We start from the raw sequence: 24,155 nt of genomic DNA, 5'->3' as shown, positions 1-24,155 counted from the left end.
CTAGGTACAGAGAGGGGGCATCGACCTGCCCTCTCTCCGTAGGGGATGGGGGTACAAGATGCTGGCTCTGGGTGAAATAGGGCTCATGAGTCTACAGATAACAAAGCCTTAGTGCTGCATGCTTGGGCACCTTGGGCTTTCCATGGTGGGGAGGGGGGTGCCCTACACAGATTAGGTAGGCGTTGTCAGGAAAGTGTAGTAAAGGGACCCTGCCTTGGCAGAGAGGGGAGCTACAAGACCTTTCTGTCTTTCGCTTTCCCTCAGAGAGCCCCTTTTTTGTTCATCATGTGCCTTTCTGTTGTTCTGCGTCTTGCTGGCCGCATGTCCTGTCTGCAACCTTTGGCTTGCTGTCTCCCATGTGACCTGCACTGTTTCATCAAGTATCCGGTTCTTGGCCTTACACCTAGGCTGGCCAGTCATGGGGCTCAAAACCCATATGAGCCTGTTTCTGTAACATACCTGAGCTGCTGAAAGGTGAGCTGTGCCTGGGTTCATTGTGCACACATTCTGGTGCGGCTCATGGGGTGCATCAGTGGTCAGTATCCCACTGACTTCTGTTCCTGATAACTTCATCTCACCCATTTGTTCTCTGCTTTTCCCTGGGATACTGCCTGTATTTTTTACTTCACCCTGCTTAGAGCCACACCACCAGCCCTGTTCCTTTTACCACCTGCCCGTCACAGCCCAGGCTGCCCTGTGGCAATGTTCATGCTGTAGGTACATGCTGAGGAAGACTGGGATACAAGTGACTCCTCAGCCTGAGTAGGGCATTCTTGTTGATATGTTGGATGTGTTTTTTCAGGATCTCCACCTCCGATAGCTCAGAGTGCCCTTTGGAGGAAAGGTTGTAGCTAATTGTGAGTTTCTTTGTGCAGCAATTATAGCGGGAGTTTGTATTAATGGATCCATTTTCCTTTTCAGCACTGCAGAATGGAGAAATACAAGAAGACCAAAACTGTGGAGAAACCTTGTCCTCTTCCTTTCACATAAGCATCTAAAGCCTGTACAGTTTATAAGTTGCCCTCTGAGATGCTTGCCTTTCAAGGCAGCAGGGAATGGGTGAATTGCACACTAAACTGAGTTCAGTGCCCTATCTGGCTTCAAATGTTCACGCAGAACCAGAAAAGAGAACTCCTCCAAACTGCTGTGACAGAAAATACCTACAAGCCCATCACAACAGGTTAAGGGTCAGTTTAACCTCTGCCAGTCCTGTTGGTGATTTCAGCTGGGTTTGGTGTAGCAGCCACCCATGCACAGCAAGTTTAGGAAGGAGTGGCCCTTGGTGTGCAGTGGGGGGACCCTTTCACAGTGTGTGGCTGAGTAAATTCAAGATGCCATGGGCTGGTTTTTCTTTTTTTTCCCTGCCCCCACCTTATTCTTTTAACATTGTTGGCCCCTAACCCTAGCATTTAATAAATATCCTTAAAAAAAAAAAAAAAAAAGCCAAGCCTGTAAGTTGATATCCACCCCAGAGTAGCTGGAAATTTTGAAGCTCATTCTCGCTCATTCTCTTTTTCACCCAGTAAATTGTTGTTACAATAGCCTGTGAGGGTATGTCCCAGACATCCTCCATGTAAGTTTTTCTGTCACAGGCTGACATCAAGCACGCAGAAGATGGTTACATTTTGTGGTCTGATATCTTCTACGGCACAGGTCTCAGAATTTCAGACAGTGACTCCTGTATTGAATCTCATATTTCTATTTGTGCAAAGTTCACCTTAGCTAGCTGATGCTTTACAGTTTCAAACAGCTTTAGCCCATGTACCAGGGATATCCCCGAATCCCTCTGGGTGGACTGCTCCAGGCTTTCAGAGGGGTCATGTCGATGGTACATTGACTCAGCACCCTGGAGGAATTGCAGGGAAATCTCAACTCTTGTTGACCACATTTGCAGGCATTTAATGTAAGTAAATATTAACAATTTTAACTCCCTCTTCTATATCCCTGAACAGTAGAAATGTCCTCTTTTAAGCCTTTTTGTAGTGATGCGTACAGCTGGTTCGGTACCTTAAAACATAGCCCTTTTTCAGCACTTTGTAACATGAATGATTAATAGTTACTGTGTGGGGATTTGTGGTGACAGCTGAATTGTCCCAGACATCAGGTGAGCTCCCATTTATGATAGTGCTGAGGGAGTATAGCCAGAGACCTGCTAGAGACACTTTTCTCACAACCTAATGGGATTGCCATTCTTTTAAGCTGTGCCACAATAGCACGCAGAGGCCATGGTGCCCTGCATGTGCACATAGTGAAAGATAGCATGGAGACTCTTTGATTTCAAATAAATAGGAGCAATATAAAGGGGATCATCTTATACCCTGGTTACAGTTGGGAAACTGAGGCACAGAGGTGTAACATGATTTGACATAGGTCACTGCACATGTCTGTAACAAAATAAGAGACAGAATCCTGATCTCCTGCAACCCACTCAGGTCACTCTTCATAACCATGTATTGTCTCATCTCTGTGCCCCTGTGTCTCTTGGAGGACTGTAACTAGCCAATATTGGAGCTAGGGGTAAGGAGAGGTGTGTGAGGAAGAAAAAGAGGAAAGGAAGCACATTGCAAAACAAATTGTAGGGTTTGTAGCAAATTTTTTTTGGTTGAAAAAGCTTTAGAAGTTGGTCGGGATCTGCACATTAAAAACGTAATTCAAATCACTGAACTCTTCCAGAAAAAGGCATTTATGTTCATGATTATGTTCAGTTCTCTAGTAAAAAAAGAAAAGTATTTCTAAGGAATCCCTTGCAGCATTTTGTATTTTAGATTCCTGTTGTGTTATATGCCAAATTGGTTAGCAGTGACCTTTGGGTTCATAGCACTGTGAATAATATGCCACATTTTAAGAGAATCATTTTCTGAAGGAAAGATACCACACAGATGACTTTACACTATTGCTAAAAGAATTCGGAATGTATTTAGTTTGCCATTAGTTAGTCCCTTTGTGCTAGCAGGTAGTCTCAGGCAGCCTACTCTGCCTGCTCTTTGGTCATCTCATCTTGTGTTCTTACACCAGGACCCAGAACAGACACAGAACTGGTGGGTCAGACACTGTAACCCTATGTTCAGCTCCTGCCCCCTCTGGCCAAATCTTGCAACCCTAGCATGGTGGTAGAGGCAACTGTGGGAATAAAAACAAAGGAGGGAAATGAAAAATGGGTGAAATAGCTGTGAACTAAATAGTTTTCTAGTTATTTCAGTATGGATTGTATGGCCTTAAAACTGAGGTGGTGTACAATTATAATGTTAGTTTTGTTACCTGAAATAAAAGCTCTCAAAACCAAAAGTAGTTTAGAGAGGAGATATTGCTTTATTCGACGTCAGGTGCTAGGGGGAAAACCCACAAATCTAGCACCCCTTACCGGGGATATTCACCCATTATTTATACACAAAAGATTCTCATAATTCTGCCTGCCTAATACATAACTCCACCTAGGCTTACATATTCATTAGGATGACCGAATAGCCTTTTTGCACATGCGTATTAAGTTTTGCTGTGTCAGCAAAACACTTCTGCGCAAGCGTGAGTGTCTCGGTGGTCGTTTGGGTAAGGAGACCCTTCCTCACGTTATCCTTTTAAGGTATTGAGTCATCTCAGGACAGTAGAAGTTTGCTGTAAGTTTGCCAACTTCTTGAGGATGATAAGGATGTTCCTCGAAGTAGCCACAGCTCTGTCCTAATTGGTATAGGAGTACATACTTGACGCATAAAAGAACCTTGAAGTGATTAACTACTTCTTGTTATCCCATCCTTGGTGATTAGCTACTTCTGGCTGTCTCCTCATTATCACTATTTGTAACATCATCTCAGTGACTAACTATTTTCTCACACAGTAAGAAGGTCAGTAATTAGCTATTTTCTCACACAGTAAGAAGGTTAGTAGAAAACAAACAACATTTTAGCTAGCATATGGTTATAAACAAAGCAGAGGCCTATCTTTGCTAACAATTCCCTCCTTTGGGACTTATTTAAAATATTTAATTAAGTCCCATAATAATAATACACACTCTTATTTGCTAGCAAGACACGTACTTTGATTATACACTGCAGAAGCACATAAAGACACACAAAACTTAAAATCCCAAGACAACAATCACTAAGAAACAAATTGAAATAAAAAGTCCTACTCCAATGTAGAACAATATGTGTGCAGGTCCTTTGCAGAATTCAGATATTTCCTGTGTATTATGCATACAGTCTTCCGTCTCAGTCTCAGCTTTAACAGATCGCATCCCTGGGAAACTATTTCCCAGTTATCAGGTGCCAAACCTTTCTTAACTCTTGTATAATGAATCCAAGGCTTCACTCTGTCTAATTTCACAGCTGTATAAGTCCTTAAAAGAACTTGATGCTGTTTTCTTAATATTGTCTCATTCCCTGGCTCGTGAGACAAACTCTGGAAAGGCCGCCCATAGAGTATTTCAAATGGGCTAACTTTCTCCTTTGACCTAGGAATGATCCCGGCCCTCAACAAAGCTAAAGGGAGAGCATCCAGCCACTTCAATTGTGTTTCCTGACAAATCTTGCTCATCTGTCATTTTAGTGTTTGATTCATTCTCTCTACTTGCCCACTTGATTGGGTTCTCCAAGGGGTATGGAAATCCCATTTTACCCCTAAAACCCTTACTAAAGTCTGAACCACTTCCGCCACAAAGCGTGGTCCCCTATCTGATGACATTCCAATTGGGATTCCAAGCCTTGGAATAATCTGCTTTAGTAATATCTTCACTACCTCTCGTGCCTTGTTGGTATGACAGGGAAAAGCTTCAGGCCATCCAGAAAAGGTATCCACTAGTACCAACAAATACCAGTACCCGGCTTGCCTGGGAAGCTGAGAAAAATCAATTTGCCAATAATGCCCTGGTGTATTTCCTTTCTTTATTGCTCCTGGTGGGGGTCTCTGCTTACTATGGGGATTATTCTTCTGACATATTTCACATTTGTTTACAACACTTTTTGCAATACCGGTTATTCCTACTCACAGAGCATAAGTCTTAGTATTATCTATTAAAGCCTCCATTCCCCAATGAGTTTCTTTATGGGTTTTCTCCAAAATGTCTCTCATAAGATTCTCAGGTAATATCACATGCTGATCTTTGGTCATCCACCATCCGTTTTCATCCTTATCAGACATTAACAACTTAGCTAATTGTTCATCTCTTTCTGTATACTGGGGAGGCTGACTTAAATGTTGATATCTTTCAGGCCACGTCCCGAGGATTTTCTTTTCTGCAGCTTGCCTAGCAGTCATATCTGCCTTTCGATTTCCTGTAATGATGAAAGAGTTGCTGAATTGATGAGCCTTACAGTGCATTACAGCAATTTGTTTAGGCAATTGCACCACTTCTAATAACTTCTTTATTAAATTTCCATATTTAACTGGTGTTCCTTGAGCAGACAGGAGACCTCTTTCCTTTCACAATGCCCCATGGGCATGTAACACCCTGAAAACATATTTTTGAGTCAGTCCATATGTCTCACCCAGTAAAGGTAACAAGGTTGCTGGGTTCAGTACTGAAGTCACTTTTAATTCTACATCATCCTGTTCTAATAAAACAGCTTGATATTTCATCATTCGGCTAGGGGACAACCAATGCCCCCCCCTTTTGCTCTAAAACAGTAGTCATCGCATGTGGTACCTGAACGATCAACTTCTGTCCCAGGGTTAACTTCCACGCCTCTTGTATGAGCATTATGGTAGCCACCACCGCCCACAAACATGAAGGCCAACCTTTACTTACTTGGTCCAGTTGCTTGGAAAAATATCCTACTGGTCTTTTCCAGGATCCAGTCTTCTGAATCAGTACTCCCAAAGCAATATGTTGTTTCTCATAAACAAATAGCTCTAAAGGTTTTTCCAGGTTTGGTAGTCCGAGAGCTGGGGCAGCCATGAGTGCATGTTTCAATTGAACAAACAATTGCCTGCATTCCCTAGTCCATTCTAGGAGATTTCCAGGTCCCTTGATAGCTTCATACAAGGGTTTCACTAACAAGCCGAAATTAACGATCCACAGGCGACACCATCCAGCCATTCCCAAAAATGCTCTCAGCTCCTGTTTAGAGTTTGGTTCAGGTATTTGACAGATTGATTCTTTCTGCTCTATTCCCAGGCTCCGTTCTCCCTGCATAATTGTAAAACCCAGATAAACAACAGTTTGTTGCACCACTTGAGCCTTCTTCTGAGATACTCAATATCCAGCTGCTCCTAGAAAATTCAAGAGATCAATTGTATATTGCACACAATCGGGTTTTGTCTCCTGTCCCCAGGAGAATATCATACTGTAACAAGGTTACTGTCACAATTTCTTTCTGCCAGTTCTCTAAGTCTTTAGCCAGCTGATTGCCAAAAATCGTGGGACTATTCTTAAATCCTTGCGGTAATACGGTCCAACATAATTGTGTTTTCCGTCCCGTAGTAGGACTTTCCCACTCAAAGGCAAACAACTTCTGACTTTCTTCTTCTAGTGGGATACAAAAGAAAGCATCCTTTAAATCCAATATGGTAAACCATTGATCTGTTTCTTTTATGGTGGTCAGCAGAGTATATGGATTAGCCACTACCGGGTGTACATCTTGTACAATTTGATTAATAGCTCGCAAATCTTGGACCAATCTATACTCATCAGTATGCAGCTTCTTTACTGGTAAAACAGGAGTATTATATTCTGATTGACATTCCCGCAACAGTCTGTATTTAATAAACTTTTCTATCAATGGTTCAAGTCCTCTTTTTGCTTCTAATTTTATTGGATATTGTTTTTGTCTTACTGGTCGTGCATTCGGCTTTAAGTCAATTTTTACCGGTTCTGCTGCTTTAGATTGTCCCAGCATTCCCGCTTCCCATACAAGAGGATTCGCTGCATTCATCACTTCCTCCAGGACTGTAGATGTCTATACATCTTTGTTTTACTGGAATAAGAAAACTTGCACCTCCAACACTTTTTCTTCTGGTATTTGCACATGGATATGATTATAGAATCATAGAATCGCTGAGGTTGGAAGGGACCTTCAAGATCATCAAGTCCAACCATTAACCTACCCTGACAAAAACCACTTCTAAACCATGTCCCTAAGTGCCCCATCTACCCTTTTTTTAAACACCTCCAGGGATGGTGAATCCACCACCTCCCTGGGCAGCCTATTCCAATGTTTAATAACCCTTTCAGTGAAAACATGTTTCCTAATATCCAATCTAAACCTCCCCTGACATAACTTGAACCCGTTTCCTCTTATCCTATCACTTGTCACCAGGGAGAAGAGGTCAGCCCCCATCTCTCTACAACCTCCTTTCAGGTAGTTGTAGAGGGTGATAAGGTCTCCCCTCAGCCTCCTCTTCTCCAGGCTAAACAACCCCAGCTCCCTCAGTCGTTCCTCATAAGGTTTGTCCTCCAGACCCCTCATCAGCTTTGTAGCCCTTCTCTGGACACGCCCCAGCACCTCAATGTCCTTCTTGTACAGAGGGGCCCAAAACTGAACGCAGTACTCGAGGTGGGGCCTCACCAGTGCCGAGTAAAGGGGGACGATCATTTCCCTAGTCCTACTCACCACACTGTTCCTGATACAGGCCAGGATGCTGTTGGCCTTCTTGGCCACCTGGGCACACTGCTGGCTCATATTCAGCCGGCTGTCCACCAACACCCCCAGGTCCTTTTCTGCCGGGCTGCTTTCGAGCCACTCCACCCCAATCCTGTAGCGCTGCGTGGGGTTGTTGTGACCCAAGTGCAGGACCCGGCACTTGGCCTTGTTGAACCTTATACCACTGGCCTCAGCCCATCGGTCCAGCCTGTCCAGATCCCTCTGCAGAGCCAACCTACCCTCAAGCAGATCAACACGCCCGCCTAGTTTAGTGTCATCTGCGAACTTACTGAGGGTGCACTCAATCCCCTCATCCAGATCATTGATAAAGATATTAAAGAGAACCGGCCCCAGCACCGAGCCCTGGGGGACACCACTTGTGACCAGACACCAACTGGATTTAACTCCATTAATCACAACTCTCTGGGCACGGCCATCCATCCAGTTTTTTACCCAGCAAAGAGTACACCTGTCCAGGCCACGAGCAGCCAGTTTCTCCAGGAGAATGCTGTGGGAAACGGTGTCAAAAGCTTTGCAAAAATCCAGGTAGACAACATCCACAGCTTTTCCCTCATCCACTAAGTGGGTCACCTTATCATAGAAGGAGATCAGGTTTGACAGGTATGACCTGCCTTTCACAAACCCATACTGACTGGGCCTGATCACCCTGTTCTCCTGCATGTGCCGTGTAATGGCACTGAGGAGGATCTGTTCCGTGACCTTCCCAGGCACTGAGGTCAGACTGACTGGCCTGTAGTTCCCTGGATCCCCTTTCCAGCCCTTCTTGTGGATGGGTGTCACATTTGCCAACCTCCAGTCAGCTGGAACCTCCCAGGTTGTCCAGGACTGCTCATAAATGATGCAAAGTGGCCTGGCGAGCACTTCCGCCAGCTCCTTCAGTACCCTTGGGTGGATCCCATCCGGCCCCATAGATTTGTGCACCTCCAGGTGCTGAAGCAGGGCCCTTACCGTTTCCCTTTGGATTATGGGGGCTTCATTCTGCTCCCCATCCCTGTCTTCTAGCTCAGGGGTCTGGGTACTCAGGGAACAACTGGTCCTACTGCTGAAGACTGAGGCAAAGACGACATTAAGCACCTCAGCCTTTTCCTCATCCTTGGTCGCTATGTTACCGGCCTCATCTACTAGAGGACAGAGATTATCCTTAGTCCTCTTTTTATTGCTAATATATTTATAGAAACTTTTTTTGTTGTCCTTGACAACAGAAGCCAGGTTTAGTTCCAGCTGGGCTTCGGCCCTCCTGATTTTTTCCCTACATAGCCTCACTACCTCTTTGTAGTCCTCTTGAGTGGCCTGCCCTTCCTTCCAAAGGCCATAAATCCTCTTTTTTTCCCTAAGTTGCAACACTAGCTCCCTGTTTAGCCAGGCCGGTCTTTTTCCCTGACAGCTTGTCTTCTGGCACATGGGGACAGCCTGCTCCTGCGCCTTTAAGACTTCCTTCTTGAAAATCATCCAGGCTTCCTGGGCTCCTTTGCCCTGGAGGACTGCCTCCCAGGGGACTTTGTCAACCAGGCTCCTGAAAAGCCCAAAGTCCGCCCTCCGGAAGTCCAAGGTAGCAGTTCTGCTGACCCCCCTCCTTGCTTCTCGCAGAATCGAAAACTCTATCATTTCACGGTCACTGTTCCCGAGACAGCCTCCAACCTTCACATCCCCCACAAGACCTTCCCTGTTTACAAACAACAGATCCAGCAGGGCACCTTCCCTAGTTGGCTCTCTCACCAGCTGTGTCAGGAAGTTATCCCCAGTACATTCCAGGAACCTTCTAGACTGTTCCCTCCCTGCTGTATTGTATTCCCAGCAGATGTCCGGCAAATTGAAGTCCCCCACGAGGACAAGAGCTCGCGATCTTGAGACTTCTCCCAGCCGTTTATAGAATATTTCATCTGCCTCCTCATCCTGACTGGGCAGTCTATAACAGACTCCTACTACGATATCTGCCTTGTTGGCCCTGCCCCTGATTCTTACCCATAAACACTCAACCCCATTATCACCATCATTTAGTTCAAAGCATTCATAACACTCCCTGACATACAGGGCCACACCCCCGCCTCTCCTTGCTTGCCTATCCTTCCTGAAGAGCCTATAGGCATCCATGGCAGCACTATAGCTATGTGAGTCATCCCACCATGTTTCTGTGATGGCGACTACATCATAATTATCCTGCTGTACAATGGCTTCCAGCTCCTCCTGTTTGTTGCCCATGCTACGTGCATTAGTGTATAAGCACTTCAGCTGGGCTATAGGTCCTTTCTCCTTTTTACTGGCGGGAGACGAAATTCTGCCACCCCCAGACTTATTCCTAAGGAGCCCGGTTACGCCCCCTATCTTTTCCAAGTCTAGTGCCAGCATGCCACCTTCAGGCTTTTTGCTAGCAAGCTTGGATCTATCCCCATCCCCCTTCAAATCTAGTTTAAAGCCCTGTCAATGAGCCCCGCCAACTCCTGCCCTAAAACCCTTTTCCCCCTCTGAGACAGGCTTTTGCCGTCTGTTGCCAGCAGGCCTGGCGTCCTGAAAAGCAGCCCGTAATCAAAGAACCCAAAGTCCTGCCGATGACACCAGTCTCTGAGCCAGGCATTGAACAGCTGGCATTTCCTGTTAATCTTCTCATCAATCCTCGCAACTGTTGGGATAGAAGCAAACACTACTTGTGCTCCTGATCCCCTAACCAGCCGTCCCAGGGCCCTGAAGTCTTTCTTCATTGCCCTCAGGCTTCTTCCTGAAATTTCATCATTGCCTAACTGAAAAATCAATAAAGGGTAGTAGTCAGTAGGCCTAACTAGGGTAGGGAGTTTCCTTTGGACATCCTTAACTTTGGCCCCAGGGAGACAGCAGACTTCCCTACAGATTGGGTCTGGTCTACATATGGGACCTTCCACTCCCTTCAGAATCGAGTCCCCTACTACAAGGGCCCATCTTTCTTTCATAACCGAGGATGTTGTTATACGAGGCATAATCCGTCTTGGCCTCGGTGACAACTCCAAGTTCAGCAAGCTGTTGTCCTTCTCATCCTCCGGTTCCCTTTGCAGAACATCATATCCGTTCTGCAAGGGCACCTGGGATGGTGTGGGGGTTACCTGGGTGGCACGCCTGCCATGCCGGGCGGGGACTTGTTGCCACTGGCCCCTGTCCTCCGAATCTCCACATTCAGCTGTGCTGCTAGAGGGTGGGGAGTGCTCTGTATGTGGAGCTCTGTCTGCCTGAGGTGTTTCTTTCAGGGAAGGCAGGGTGCGACTCCAGTTGTCTATCTCCTGTTCACAATCCCTTATACTTCTCAAACGACTTACCTCCTCAGGGAGCTCCATCACTAGGTGAAGGAGTTCCTCTACCTGGGCACACCTCCCACAGGCCTGCTCACCACTACCATTCAACACCGGCGCAAGAGCAGGGCATACCCTGCAGCCTGACACCTGGGTGGCAGCATGTTCCCATGCAAGCTCTGTCTGAGTGGCCACATCGGAGCTGCTCGGTGCAGAGCTCAGGGATGCCATGGCCTTCTGCCGAGTTTTTACCATGACGTCCTGGCCGGGTCGAGAGGTTTTCAGCGACTTACTGTTCAAAGAGCTGCACCCTGTACGCCCGCTCTCGCCGCGGTGACGCCCTGGGTGACACCCACCGGCTGCCTGCGTGCTGGCTCCGGGACCGCCCGTTTAGAACTGCCGCGTGTGGCGTTGTCTCCGCCCCTGCCGCGTCAGCAGCCCATCCCCGAGCTGCCGGTTCCGGCACGAGCTAGCCGCTTTTCCCAGCCACGAAAGCCCCCAAAAGAGCCCTTTGCCGGCCTTATCCGCCGCGATCCCCTTCCCCAGTGCGGCCTTACCTGCACTGAAGCTGGTCTCGTCGGCGACTGACCATCGGCGTGTTTACAGCCCGTTTAGAACTGCTGCGTGTGGCGTTGTCTCCACCCCTGCCGCATCGAAGATTTGATTATCTTCAAATACAATCTGAGCATTAAGTTTACTTAATAAATCCTTTCCCAATAATGGCATAGGGCAATCAGGTACATACAGGAACTTATGCATAAAAACTCGAGATCCATATCCACATTCCATAGGTTGAAAGAAAAGCCTTATTTCTCTATTCCCTGTGGCACCAATAACAGAAATATTTTCACTGCTTAATTTTCCAAGAATTCAAAACTGAGCATGTCGCTCCCGTATCCACTAAAAATTCTACCTTTTCATTCCCCAATTTCAGGGTAACCAGGGGTTCTGTTGAGGACACTTTCAAGTTTTTCCCTGGTCCCCGTCACTCAGAATCCTGGTCCAGAGTGAGCAACTCTGTTACCCTGGGATTTTCCACGTTTCGGGGAAATCGTTTCTGAAATCTATTCTGGGGACATTCTCTCTTCCAATGTCCCTTTCATTTACAAAGTGCAGACTGATTCTTTTCCAGAGTGGGGTGAAAATTCCCATCTCTTACCCCTATGTTTTGGTCCCTTCTGTTTCCATCCCGTCTCCTACCTCCTTGATTCCCTTCTGCAATAGCTGCCGCTAACAACTGTGCATTCTTCGCTTGCCCTCTACCCTGTCTCTATTTTCTATTATACTTTCTATTATACTCTGAGTCGCCTTCTGCGGATATTCTCTATAAGTTCCCAACATTTCCTTCCAAGCTTTTAAATCTGATTGTTAACCACACAGGTTCAACTGCAGGTCCTACTGCTTGTCTCAAAGGAGCCCAGAGCACCGCTCCCCCCCCTCGCCTAGTATGACCAGCTACAGGACTATAATGCTGCCCATCCTCTATCCCTTCCTCAACGTCTCTCCTTCTTTCCTCTCTTGGCGGTGCCACTGGCAACTGACTATCTTCCTCTTCTACTTCATCCTCCTCTTTATACTTATTACATCTTTTGTCAGTACTACAAGCCTAACAACATTGCTTCAACAATCTTGATTTCACATTTTCCTGCACATTAATATCTTTAACTATTAACCCACAATCTTTTCTGCTCTTATAGTTATTTCTTAAGGTGAAAAATAAATCAACATAGGGAACTTCATCCCATTTACCTTCCCTTCTACAAAATAACATTAATTGCAATATGGTATTATATTTTAACATGCCATTCTTTGTCCATTTTTCCTGATCTTCCAACACATATAAAGGCCACCACTGATGACAATATTCAATTAATTTCTTCTGCATTAGGATATCTTTCCCAAATTTTCCCCAATGTTTCAAAATACATCCTAAGGGAGAAGCCTTTGCAATACCCCCTTCCCGGAATGATGAAACATTTCCCATTATTCCAACCCTTTACCTGCTCTGGTCACCACCGTACAAGCGCAGGAAAGGAACCAAACCAGCATATATATAAACAAAGCAGAGGCCTGTCTTTGGTAACAGTTTTAGCTCCTGAAGTTCAGTGCTGCCTTTTGAAATGATTAAATAGAATGATATGTTCAATTTTTCACATAACACATAAAAAAAACCCTTTTAAATTTGAATACATCTCAGAGCAGATAGAATCAAGATCATAGAATCATAGAATCATAGGGTTGGAAGGGACCTCTGGAGATCATCTAGTCCAACCCCCCTGCCAAAGCAGGGTCACCTAGAGCAGGTTGCACAGGAATGCGTCCAGGCGGGTTTTGAATGTCTCCAGAGATGGAGAATCCGCAACCTCTCTGGGAAGCCTGTTCCAGTGCTCTGCCACCCTCAAAGTAAAGACGTTCCTCCTCATGTTTAGGTGGAACTTCCTATGCTCAAGTTTGTGCCCGTTACCTCTTGTCCTGTTGCTGGGCACCACTGAAAAGAGCCTGGCCCCATCCTCCCGACACCCACCCTTTAAGTATTTATAAGCAGTGATAAGATCCCCCCTCAGTCATCTTTTTTCCAGACTGAAAAGACCCAAATCCCTCAGCCTTTCTTCATAAGAGAGGTGTTCCAGTCCCCTAATCATCTTGGTAGCTCTCTGCTGCACCCTCTCCAGCAGTTCCCTGTCCTTCTTGAACCGGGGAGCCCAGAACTGGACACAGTACTCCAGGTGGGGCCTCACCAGGGCAGAGTAGAGGGGGAGGATGACCTCCCTTGACCTGCTGGCCACACTCTTCTTGATGCACCCCAGGATGCCCTTGGCCTTCTTGGCCACAAGGGCACATTGCTGCCTCATGGTCATCCTGTTGTCCACCAGGAGTCCCAGGTCTCTTTCAGCTGAGCTGCTCTCCAGCAGGTCAGCCCCCAACCTGTACTGGTGCATGGGGTTATTCCTCCCCAGGTGCAGCACCCTACACTTGCCCTTGTTGAATTTCATAAGGTTCCTCTTTGCCCAACTCTCTAGCCTGTCCAGGTCTCTCTGTATGGTGGCACAGCCTTCTGGTGCGTCAGCCACCCCTCCCCAGCTTTGTGTCATCAGCAAACTTACTGAGGGTGAACTCTATCCCCTCATCCAGGTCATTGATGAATATATTGAAGAGGACTGGACCCAGTACTGACCCTTGGGGAACACCACTCATCACGGACCTCCAACTAGACTCTGTGCCCCTAATCACGACCCTCTGAGCTCTGTCTTTCAACCAGTTGTCTATCCACCTTACTGTCCATTCATCTAGCCCACTCTTCCTAAGCTTCCCTATGAGGATGCTGTGGGAGACCATGTCGAATGCCTTGCTTAAGTCAAGGTAGACCACATCCACTGCCCTCCCCTCATCTATCCATCCAGTCATGCCATCATAGAAGGCTATCAGATTGGTCAGACATGATTTCCCCTTGGTGAATCCATGTTGAGTACTTCCAATAGCTTTCTTTTCCTCCACATGCCTTGAGATGACGCCCAGAACGAGCTGTTCCATCATCTTTCCAGGGATGGAGGTGAGGCTGACCGGGCTGTAGTTCCCCGGCTCCTCCTTCTTGCTTTTTTTGAAGACTGGAGTGATGTTGGCTTTCCTCCAGTCCTCAGGCACCTTGCCTGTTCTCCAGGACCTTTCAAAGATGATGGAGAGCGGCCCAGCAATGACTTCCACCAGCTCCCTCAGCACTCTCGGGTGCATCCCATCGGGACCCATGGACTTGTGGATGTCTAATTGATCTAATTGATCCCTCGCTCGATCCTCCTCAACCCAAGGGAAGTCTTCTTCTTTCCCCATTACTTTCCCCAATGCCTGGGACTCCTGAGGGCTGGGCCGAGCAGTAAAGACCGAAGCAAAGAAGGCATTCAGTAACTCCGCCTTCTCTGCGTCCGCTGTCACCATGGCTCCTGTCTCATTCAACAGAGGGCCCACAACTTCTCTGGTCTTCCTTTTGCTTCCCTGCTCAATCATGCAGGTCTCCTGCGTCCCTTGCCCGATTTCTTGCTCTTAGGGATGCACCGATCCTGAGCTTGGAGAAAGTGGTCTTTGAATACCAACCAGCTTTCTTGAGCCCCTTTGCCTTCCAGAGCCCTAGCCCACGGGATCTCTCGAAGCAGTTTCTTGAAGAGGTCAGTTAGCCCTCCTAAAATCCAAGGTTGTAATTTTACTTCTTGCTTTTTTTGTGCGTAGTACCCATGCACCTCACCAGCAAGCCCAGTACCATCCCCACCCCCTTCGAATCTAGTTTAAAGCCCTCTCAATCTGTACAAGATCTGTAGCTAAGTATTCAGATCTACAAGATCTACAAGATCTACAGATACAGATACAAGATCTGTAGATACAGATCTACAAGATCTGTAGCTAAGTATTTGGTTTACATTAAATACTTGTCATAAGTAGAATTCCCTGTCAGCAATGGATTCAAATCCTCAAAATTAAATCTTTAAACCTCTCATTTTAGGTTTTTGGATCAAGGACAAAATCAACACCTACAAGAAGAACTACGAACCTGCAGAAAGTGTAAATACTATGCTGTTACTTTATAAATACTATGCTGTTACTTTTGTATTTATAAATACTATGCTGTTACTTTTGTATGAACTCTTACACAACCTTGATTTAGGAAAAAAAAAGGTTGAGCATATGAATATGTCATCAGAAAAAAAAGCTGTCTGAAAACATTTTTTTATTGTTGTAAATGCTCAAAACTAGAAGGATCATCATAATTTATATTTAATTGTTTAGCAGGTGCTCTGAAATATTGTAGCCTCTGTATGTCTGATTACTTTCCACTGGATGTTATCCAAACAATTGAACTTTGAATCATAGCTCCTTTGGGAATTTTTCTTTTTTTTTTTTTTTTCAGATGCTCAGTTGTCTACTATTCTGGCAACAAATACAACATCAGTTAGCAAATTTACTCCTTATGATTCACCTTCTTTTAGCTCAGGTGGAACAGACGTGGGAAACTAAATTCAGTTTTCACTACTGTCACAATACTTTGAGTGGTTGCAATAGACAACTGAGCTGTAGTTTCATGTGGTCAAAGATTTGTTAAGTATATTAATAATCATTAAGGTTATGTAAGGTGATTTTTTTACTGTAAAAAAGATATTTAACATGTTGAAACTAAACCTCAATACAAAAGCATTCTTTACAATTTATTGAACAGTATATAGCTGTTTAAATAAAGCAATTAAGAATTATGTTACAGCCCTAAACTCTTTTCATGTCAATGAAAGATTTAGTCAGATTAACCTGTTTATTGTACCAAAGACACGCCTGAGTATATTGTTACACTATTTTTCAGTCAACAACACAGACCCCGAGAGCTTATGAATGCAAAGGACGGACACTCAGCCAAAGTTTTGAAGTTTAAATTGCCGCTTCTGGCATGTGTGGAATTAGCAAATAAGTAAAGTTCATCTCAATTGTATATGCTTTTCTTCCTGGATGAAATAGAAGCACTTCAGAAATGCAAGGCAAATCTGGATTCAAATGGAGAAAACTGCTCTGTTCTGTTTTGATTTGTACCACCAAAGATTTTGCAAAATTAAAAACATGAAAACTTCAAAAGTATGTACTTTGTCTCTGACAGGGGACAAAAATGTTAGAAAAACAGGTGAATCACAGCCTCATCCATGTATAGGTGCTCTCTTCTGTACCTTAGACTGGGCTGCAGCCCTGGGATCAGCCAGATTGCAAACTGCCCTTGAAGGTCTAATGGGCCTGTTGGCAAAAACCCAAAACATCTGCCCCTCACCGCACATCCGGTATCAGGCCCTGCATCTGTAACTTTAGTCTCATTTACTGCAATTTTGGAAATTATTCAGCTTGATGAGAAAACAACCACCAAATCTTTGCTGACAACTAGGGGATCCTCTAGAGAGGACTAGAAATGGGGTTTAGTCCTGAATTTTGTCTGTTGGCCTAAATCCGCACCCATCTGCTATTAAAGAAGGAGCCTTGGTTGTAAACATGTGAAACTATTGGCATCTGTGGCATTGCCTATGTTTTTCTTCCAGATCAACAAGTAAGGTTTTCTGTTTCACAGGATGATGCTTCTTCCAAGCCTTAAGCAACGTATGGAAAGAGTTAGTGAATCAAATGAGTCTTAGGGGTGTCAGATGCTTTTGAAAACTGCCCCATAATCTAACCAAATCGCTTTGGTTTAAACTAAACACATCCAAGCATGCTTTACTGCAAAGCAAATATACCTGTGTAACCAAGGGGTCATTTTACTACAGTGCAAATTAGGAAGTAGGTCATAACTTCAAGATAATGAATGTCAACTATGTTTACATTTCAGTAAATGCCCATATACCTAAGAGTTGGGCCACTGAGGAACAACAAAACACTCAGCAGGTAGATCAGGCTGCTAAGATTAAAGTGTCCCAAGTAGACTTGGATTGGCAACATAAGAGGGAATTGTTTTTAGCTTGGTGGGCCTATGACACTTCAGGTCATCAAGGAAGAGATGCAACATATAGATGGGCTCGTGACCAAGGGGTGGACTTGACTATGGACACTATTTCACAGGTCATCCATGAATGTGAAACATGTGCTGAAATTAAGCAAGCCAAAAGATTGAAACCTTTGTGATATGGAGAACGGTGTCTGGAATATAAGTATGGGGAGGTTTGGCAAATTGACTATATCTCCCTTCCACGAACCCGCCAGGGAAAAAGCTATGTGCTTACAATGGTGGAAGCAACCACCGGATGGCTGGAAACATACCCTGTGCCCCATGCCACTGCCTGTAACAGTATTTTAGGCCTTGAAAGACAAGCCTCATGGAGACGTGGTACTCCAGGGAGAATTGAGTGAGATAATGGGACTCATTTCCGAAATAACCTTATAGACGCCTGGGCTAAAGAGCATGGTATTGAGGGGATATATCACATCCCCTATCATGCACCAGACACTGGGAAAGTTGAACAATGCAATGGACTGCTGAAGACTACACTGAAAGCGATGAGTGCTGGAACATTTAAAAAGTGGGATAAGCATTTAGCAAAAGCCACCTGGTTAGTCAACACCATGGGAACTGTCAGCCGAGCTGGTCCTACTCAGTCAGAGCTTTTACCTACTGTAGAAGGGGATAAGGTCCCTGTGGTGCATGTAAAGAGTATGTTGGGTAAAACGGTCTGGGTTACCCCGGCCTCAGGTAAAGGCAGACCCACTTGTGGGGTAGCTTTTGCTGAAGGACCAGGGCATACTTGGTGGGTGATGCAGGAGAATGGAGAGGTTCAATGTGTACCTTTAGGAGATCTGATTCTGGGTGAGAATCCTTGAATTAAATGGTATGGCGTTAATTGTTACATAATACTAACAGTGTTTAATAAGTGTTTTTCAGATTAACACAGTGGTAATGGAACCAGAGCCAGTTTTGTCAAACGGCGTCCAGCAACAGGGAACATGCCAGCTGTGAGCACAACACGTTATATTGCTGCACCCAACTCCACCCGTCTGTCATCCTGTATTGAGGCCTGGTCCTGATCTGAGAACTGAGTGAATGCCACATCACTTGTTTCTACCCTAAAAGACTATTATGATAGATGGGACTCACAGTTTTGGACTAAAGAAATTCAATGGACCTTTCAGAGGAATAGTTCATAGCTTTAGAGGATTATATTCGCGTGTGTGTGTGTATATATTGGAAGACAAAGATAATAGTAACTTGAGCGTGACATATATATGGTATGAAATAAGGGGTGGAATGTCCTGGGTTGAGCAACACAGGACTAATTTCTCTTCTAATGCTGAGGAAAACTCCGCTCTTGGAAGACTCTAGTGTCTGAATTCATGAAAATATTTACTTTATAGCCAGCTAGGCTATGTGGGATTCAAGGTCTCAGTGTTTTCGAGCCTTGCCAGGTGCAGGGATGAGGAGGAGCGAGGCCTGGGTATTCGACAGTGCTGTGCTAACAATAGAAATTGCTAGAGAAGTTTTGGAAAGAACCACATTTGAGTGCCTTAACCGAGACACTCTTTGTAGCAGTGGCATGCCAAAATGGATTCTTAATGTGCACAGAAAAAGGGAGCATACACTGAAAAGAGAAACTTAGCAGAAAGGCCTGGAATGGGATGATGTAGCAGGACAGCTCTTGATCTGCCTGCTGAACTGCAAAAAGAGGCAATTACTATAGTGTGCTGCTGAAGAAATAAATTGTGAATTGTATTGTTTTATGAAAGCTAAAGGCCACATTAAAACTGACAATCCTGGGAGCCAACAGTATGTTACATTAAAAGTAATATAATTTATTAAAATGCATTCCTCACAGTACTTATCACTTGGTACACTTCTTTTCTTGATTTTTTCCCTCTGTTTTTAAACCAATAAAAATCTTTTACAAGCCAGAAACTGACAGCTGACACAAATTCCTCCCTGACCTTAAGAGTTCCTTAGTCTACTTATACACGCTTGCCAACCAGGCTTGTCATTATTGCTAAATTTAACATTGGAAATAAAAAAAGTTTAGGTACTGGGGAAGGTGTGGTACAAATGGACAAAAGCCAGAAAAATATAAAGACGGTCTTTCATGTTTTAGTCTATCCAGATAATGCAGCATACTTGCGGTGACAGAATCCAGCACATAAGGAACAGGTTCAGGTTTTTTTGTTTGTTTTCTCACTTATTTGCATAGGAGATGTAATTTTCCTTAACGTCTAAGGTGATGAGGTTCATATGAGGAGGAACAGTGAACAGTCATTTCCAGAGCTCACTCCCCACGTGTTCACAACCACTTTTACTGTGCTGGCAAAGATAAATGAAATGGGAGATGTCTGATGAGCAGACTACCAGACTGAGATGTTAAATACATGACTTAAGGTAAACCCCAGCAAAGAAGCAGGATTTTTTTTTCCCCTGATCCTCTGAAGGAAAATTTAATAACCCGTTCTTTGTACAGCTAAAATGAAGCTGTGGGTTCACTGCCAGAATATTCTAGTTGCCTGGTCAACAATATTTCATATTGGAGTCTAAACAACGGTTGCTCGTTGCAGTGTGAAATGATGTAAAGAGAACAGCCACATGAACTGAGGCCAGTCCCTTCCCTTTCCTGATTCCTTCCTTCCCCACTCTTTCTCTGCTTACCATTACAGTCAGAAACACTTGAGAGTCAAAGCTGCCTTTCACAAATGGAAACCACTGTCTATTACTATTGTCAGTCACTTAGAGAGGCCCCATGGTTTGCTCTGTACCACTGTGAGAACCGTTCCTCTAACCCACTCAGAAGCATCTCAATACTGATATGACTGAGCAGGCAACAAGATTGGGATCTTTCTGGGATACTGGCTGAAAAGCTAGAGAAAGCAGTGAATAAATACAAGAAGAAAAATTAAGATGTTTCTATACCTCAAGACCTCTGCTCTGTGAGCATCTAACAAAGCTGGGCCATCATTTTCTCTCTGTCAGGAGGTTAGAAGCCTCAGTTCCCAGAAACCTCTCATCACTTTGCAACTGCAAAATGGAAACAAATTTTCACCAAAAAGTGTTCAACAATTTTTTCCCACTTATTTCAAATAGCAACTCAAAACTGTGGTAAATCTTATTCAGATTGCTCATGCTTCCAAACAGGTAATTTTTTTTCTTAACATAATTTGTTACACCTTTCTTAGTTTAGCCAACTGGGTATCACAGACAGTGCCTACATCCTCTCTGGAAAACTATTCAGTCCAGTATGCCCTCGATGTTCAGGTCTGTGCTCCTTAGCCAGGAAGGTTTCTCTAACTAGACCTCCGGTTTAAGCAAAAGTTTCCTGTTGGTAATCTAGAAACTTATCTAAAGAGTAGTTTTGTTTACCCCTCTCTTTCATTGAAATGGAGACAATCTGTGATCTATTTCTTTAAGACAATTTTCTATGATCAGCTCTTGTGATCTTTCTGCTTGCCAGAACTTGGTGTAAGCTAGCATCACCTCTTGTCAGCAATCATTTGGCAAGGGGCACCCTCATTATCAGGCTCTGAGATAAGGTATCAGGGCCCTACAAGTATTAGTGGTGCTTGTTCAGCAGTCTGTATGTGATGAAACCAACTTTTCCTGAAATGTGTTATTTCAGTCAGTGCTTAAGTCTCTGATAATGTGAGGCTCGCTACTGATGCCCAAATCTCACCTTCAAACTATAAACTGGTATTTTATCTTGATAAATTCTGAAGTCTGCCGATGATGACAAATTAGAATGAAAAGACCTCAAGGATAATGGATAAGAACAAAATAAGTTACTATGGGACTGAGAACCTGCATCCTGGCTTTCAAGGATGTACCAAGCACAACATATCAGCACCATCTGCTGCCAGCGGGGACAAACTACACGGTTTCTGCATACTGGTTTGGGAATATTTTTACAGTGAGCTATAAAAATTCACCCACGTTTCTAGTACATCAGTGAAATAACTGAGCAATTGGCTGCATAGGTTCCATAATGTGGAGCCTAAAATGAGTGCAGTGAGAGAGAAATGAAGACACTTAACCAAGATGATCTTTTCATTTCACTTTGAAGAAACGCTAGTGAGAGGCTGGAAACATTTCAGAAGTGATACACTCAGCCATGGACAGCTTTTCTAAAGCAAAACTCCTTTGTTTAAAATTCAGTTACAGTTTTGAAGTGACAACAGAGCTTTTACCTATCACATAATTTCCAAAATACCAGGCACTTCAAGTGAAGAAATGAGTTTTAAAGATATCCTTGATGCTATAATACCTGTCTAACAATCCAGTGCATCCTTCTTAACAAACAGACAATTCAGACTTCCCCATGGCACTTCTGCTTATTTCTTTATTTTATTTACCACTGACTTAATCTCAGGGTCCTAGTTATTTTAAGGCTACTAGAAAATAGATAATATCAAGTTTTTATAAAAATTGGGTACATATTTTACTTGACTTTGAGACAGGTAAATATATATATAATTAGCATGCTTGCTTTTGTTATATTCTTGCAAAAATATTTTTAATGAATTTGCTGTTGGACAACTTTTGAATAATAATTATTTTTGATTAAGGGTGCTGCATATTGTCTCCACTGAAGTTTAATTAATCCTAATTCATTCATATAAAAGCTTGTATGGAGTGGAGTATATGGAATATACTCCATATATGGAGTGGAGCTGAAGCTTCCCTAGCACCTTGGCCTAGGGAGGGGATGAGGCAGTGGTACCCTGAGAGAGTGCAGCACACCCATGTGGGCAGCCCTACACTGCACAGTCCTGTGGAGATGACCCACCGGCCCCGGCGGGGGCAGAATGGCAGCCGACCGGGGTGATGGCCTAGCGGCCTGCCCGTTCCCGGGGACCAACCAGGGCCGTTTGGCACCGGCCGCCGCCGCAGCCCTCCCCCACCTCTCCTCCCCCTTCCCCGCAGGGGCTGCGGGACCCGCCGCGCCGCACTCCTTTGCCGCCAGCCTCCGCCACTTCTTGTCACCACCGCGCATCCTGGGCGCGCTGTGTCCTGCCGCCGGGCCGGGCCAGTCCGTGGCACCGCCCGCAAATTCCTGCCTCACCGGCCGCGCCTGCGGGCTGCTTAAAGAGCGCCGGCGGCCGCTGTGGAGCGGCGTGGGGGTGTATGGCGGTGGGGCTGGCACCACCTTCCCCGACAGGCGGCATTCTCGAGGGCTGGCTGGTCTTTAAGTTGCCTTCCCTATAGATTGGGAACATGCCTTCCCTATAGGTTGCGTGCAGGCTGTCTTTCTCATACCTGCCCTGCCTATCAGTTTACCCCTTCGTGGTCCGTCTTGCCTGCAGGGACCCACCTAGAGGTCAGGTCACCTTGCCTCAGGCAGCAGGTTCAGTCAGCCCTGGCGGAGATAGATAGAGTGGAAATTAGAAAAACCTTCCCGGAGGAAGAGCAGGATGAAGATTTTTGTCGTGGTTTTGGCCGGATTGGCCAATCGGAATGACAGATGGCCCCTTCCCCCTCTCTCTCCAAAGAGAGGAGAGGAAGAGATAGAGATTTACGAGTTTAGAAAAAGAAATAAACTACTTTAATGAAAATATTAATAAAAAATGAAATAACAAATAACAATAAAATAAAAGTTTGAAAAAGTATACAATACATACAAAACCATATCCAGCTCCCAGGATGACGATTGCATCACCAGCAGACACAGGGAAAGTCCCAGACTGGAGTCAGCGATAGACAGGAGCTCTGTATAAGCAAGAGCCTCTGTGCATCCCATTCCTTGGTATAATCAGGTCTTATCACTCTGAGAGTGAACAGTTTCTGAACAATATGCTGTTAATTTCAGAGTTTAGTCAGTTAGAAGAGGCCCAGCTAAAAAGTAAAATTACAAAACAGAAAATTGGTTCTGTTTTACCTCAAACCAGGATAATTTTCTACCGGTAATTGTGTTCAGGTTTGCCTTCTTCCCAGGGCTGTGGGGGGCTGTCAGTGCTATGGGGAATAGTCATGGCTGAGGAGCCAGCCTGGCAGACACCTTCCTGGCCTGGCTCAGTTGCTCTGCCTTGGTCTGAGGGCTGTGGCTTGCAGTGAAGCCTTGCAAGCAGCTAGGCTTGGTGGCAGGTGATTTAGGGTGAAGAAACTGCTGCTGCAGTGTGAGCCATGCAGTTATTAAGTGTTGTGCCTCTGTATTTCTTTCAAGGAGAAAGTGATCAGAACGCTTAGAAAAGACCTTAAGCGGAGCAGAGAGCAAAGCCTACAGAAAACAGATACCGACCTATCAATCAGCCTCACCTCTGTGCCTGGGAAGATCATAGAACAGATCCTCCTAGAAGCTATGCTGAGGCACATGGAGGACAGGGAGGTGATTCGAGACAGCCAGTGTGGCTTTACTAAGGGCAAGTCCTGCCTGACCAACCTAGTGGCTTTCTACAATGGAGTGACTGCATCAGTGGACAAGGGGAGAGCAATGGATATTGTTACAGGCAGGGACACTGTAAGAAACAGACATGTGCAATCTATCAACATGTGGCTCTGTGGCTGGTGTCACTGCCACAGTTTTGGGTTTTTCGACAATGGGATGGCCTACACGGCACCAGGTTTGTTGGCATCGGATGGGGCTCATCTGTCTGAAAGGGGGAAGAGGGTGTTTGCTCATGAGCTAGTGGGGCTCATTGACCGGGCTTTAAACTGGGCTTGTTGGGGGAGGGGGATGTTACCAGGCTTGCTCATGACAAGCCAAGGGACGATGCTCCAAGGTCTGAGGGGTGGGTCACTAGCGAAGGCCCTCAACCTGTTTCTCCGAGATGTGCTGGGTACGCTGCAGCACACTCGAAGTCTTATGGGGACAAGCCAGGGGCTCCTGAGGAGATAGGAACCGGG

Source organism: Larus michahellis, chromosome W (assembly GCF_964199755.1).
Source record: "Larus michahellis chromosome W, bLarMic1.1, whole genome shotgun sequence".
In the NCBI taxonomy this organism is placed as follows: Eukaryota; Metazoa; Chordata; class Aves; order Charadriiformes; family Laridae; genus Larus; species Larus michahellis.
The sequence above is the reverse complement of the archived record's forward strand: the minus strand, read 5'-3'. Positions refer to the sequence as shown.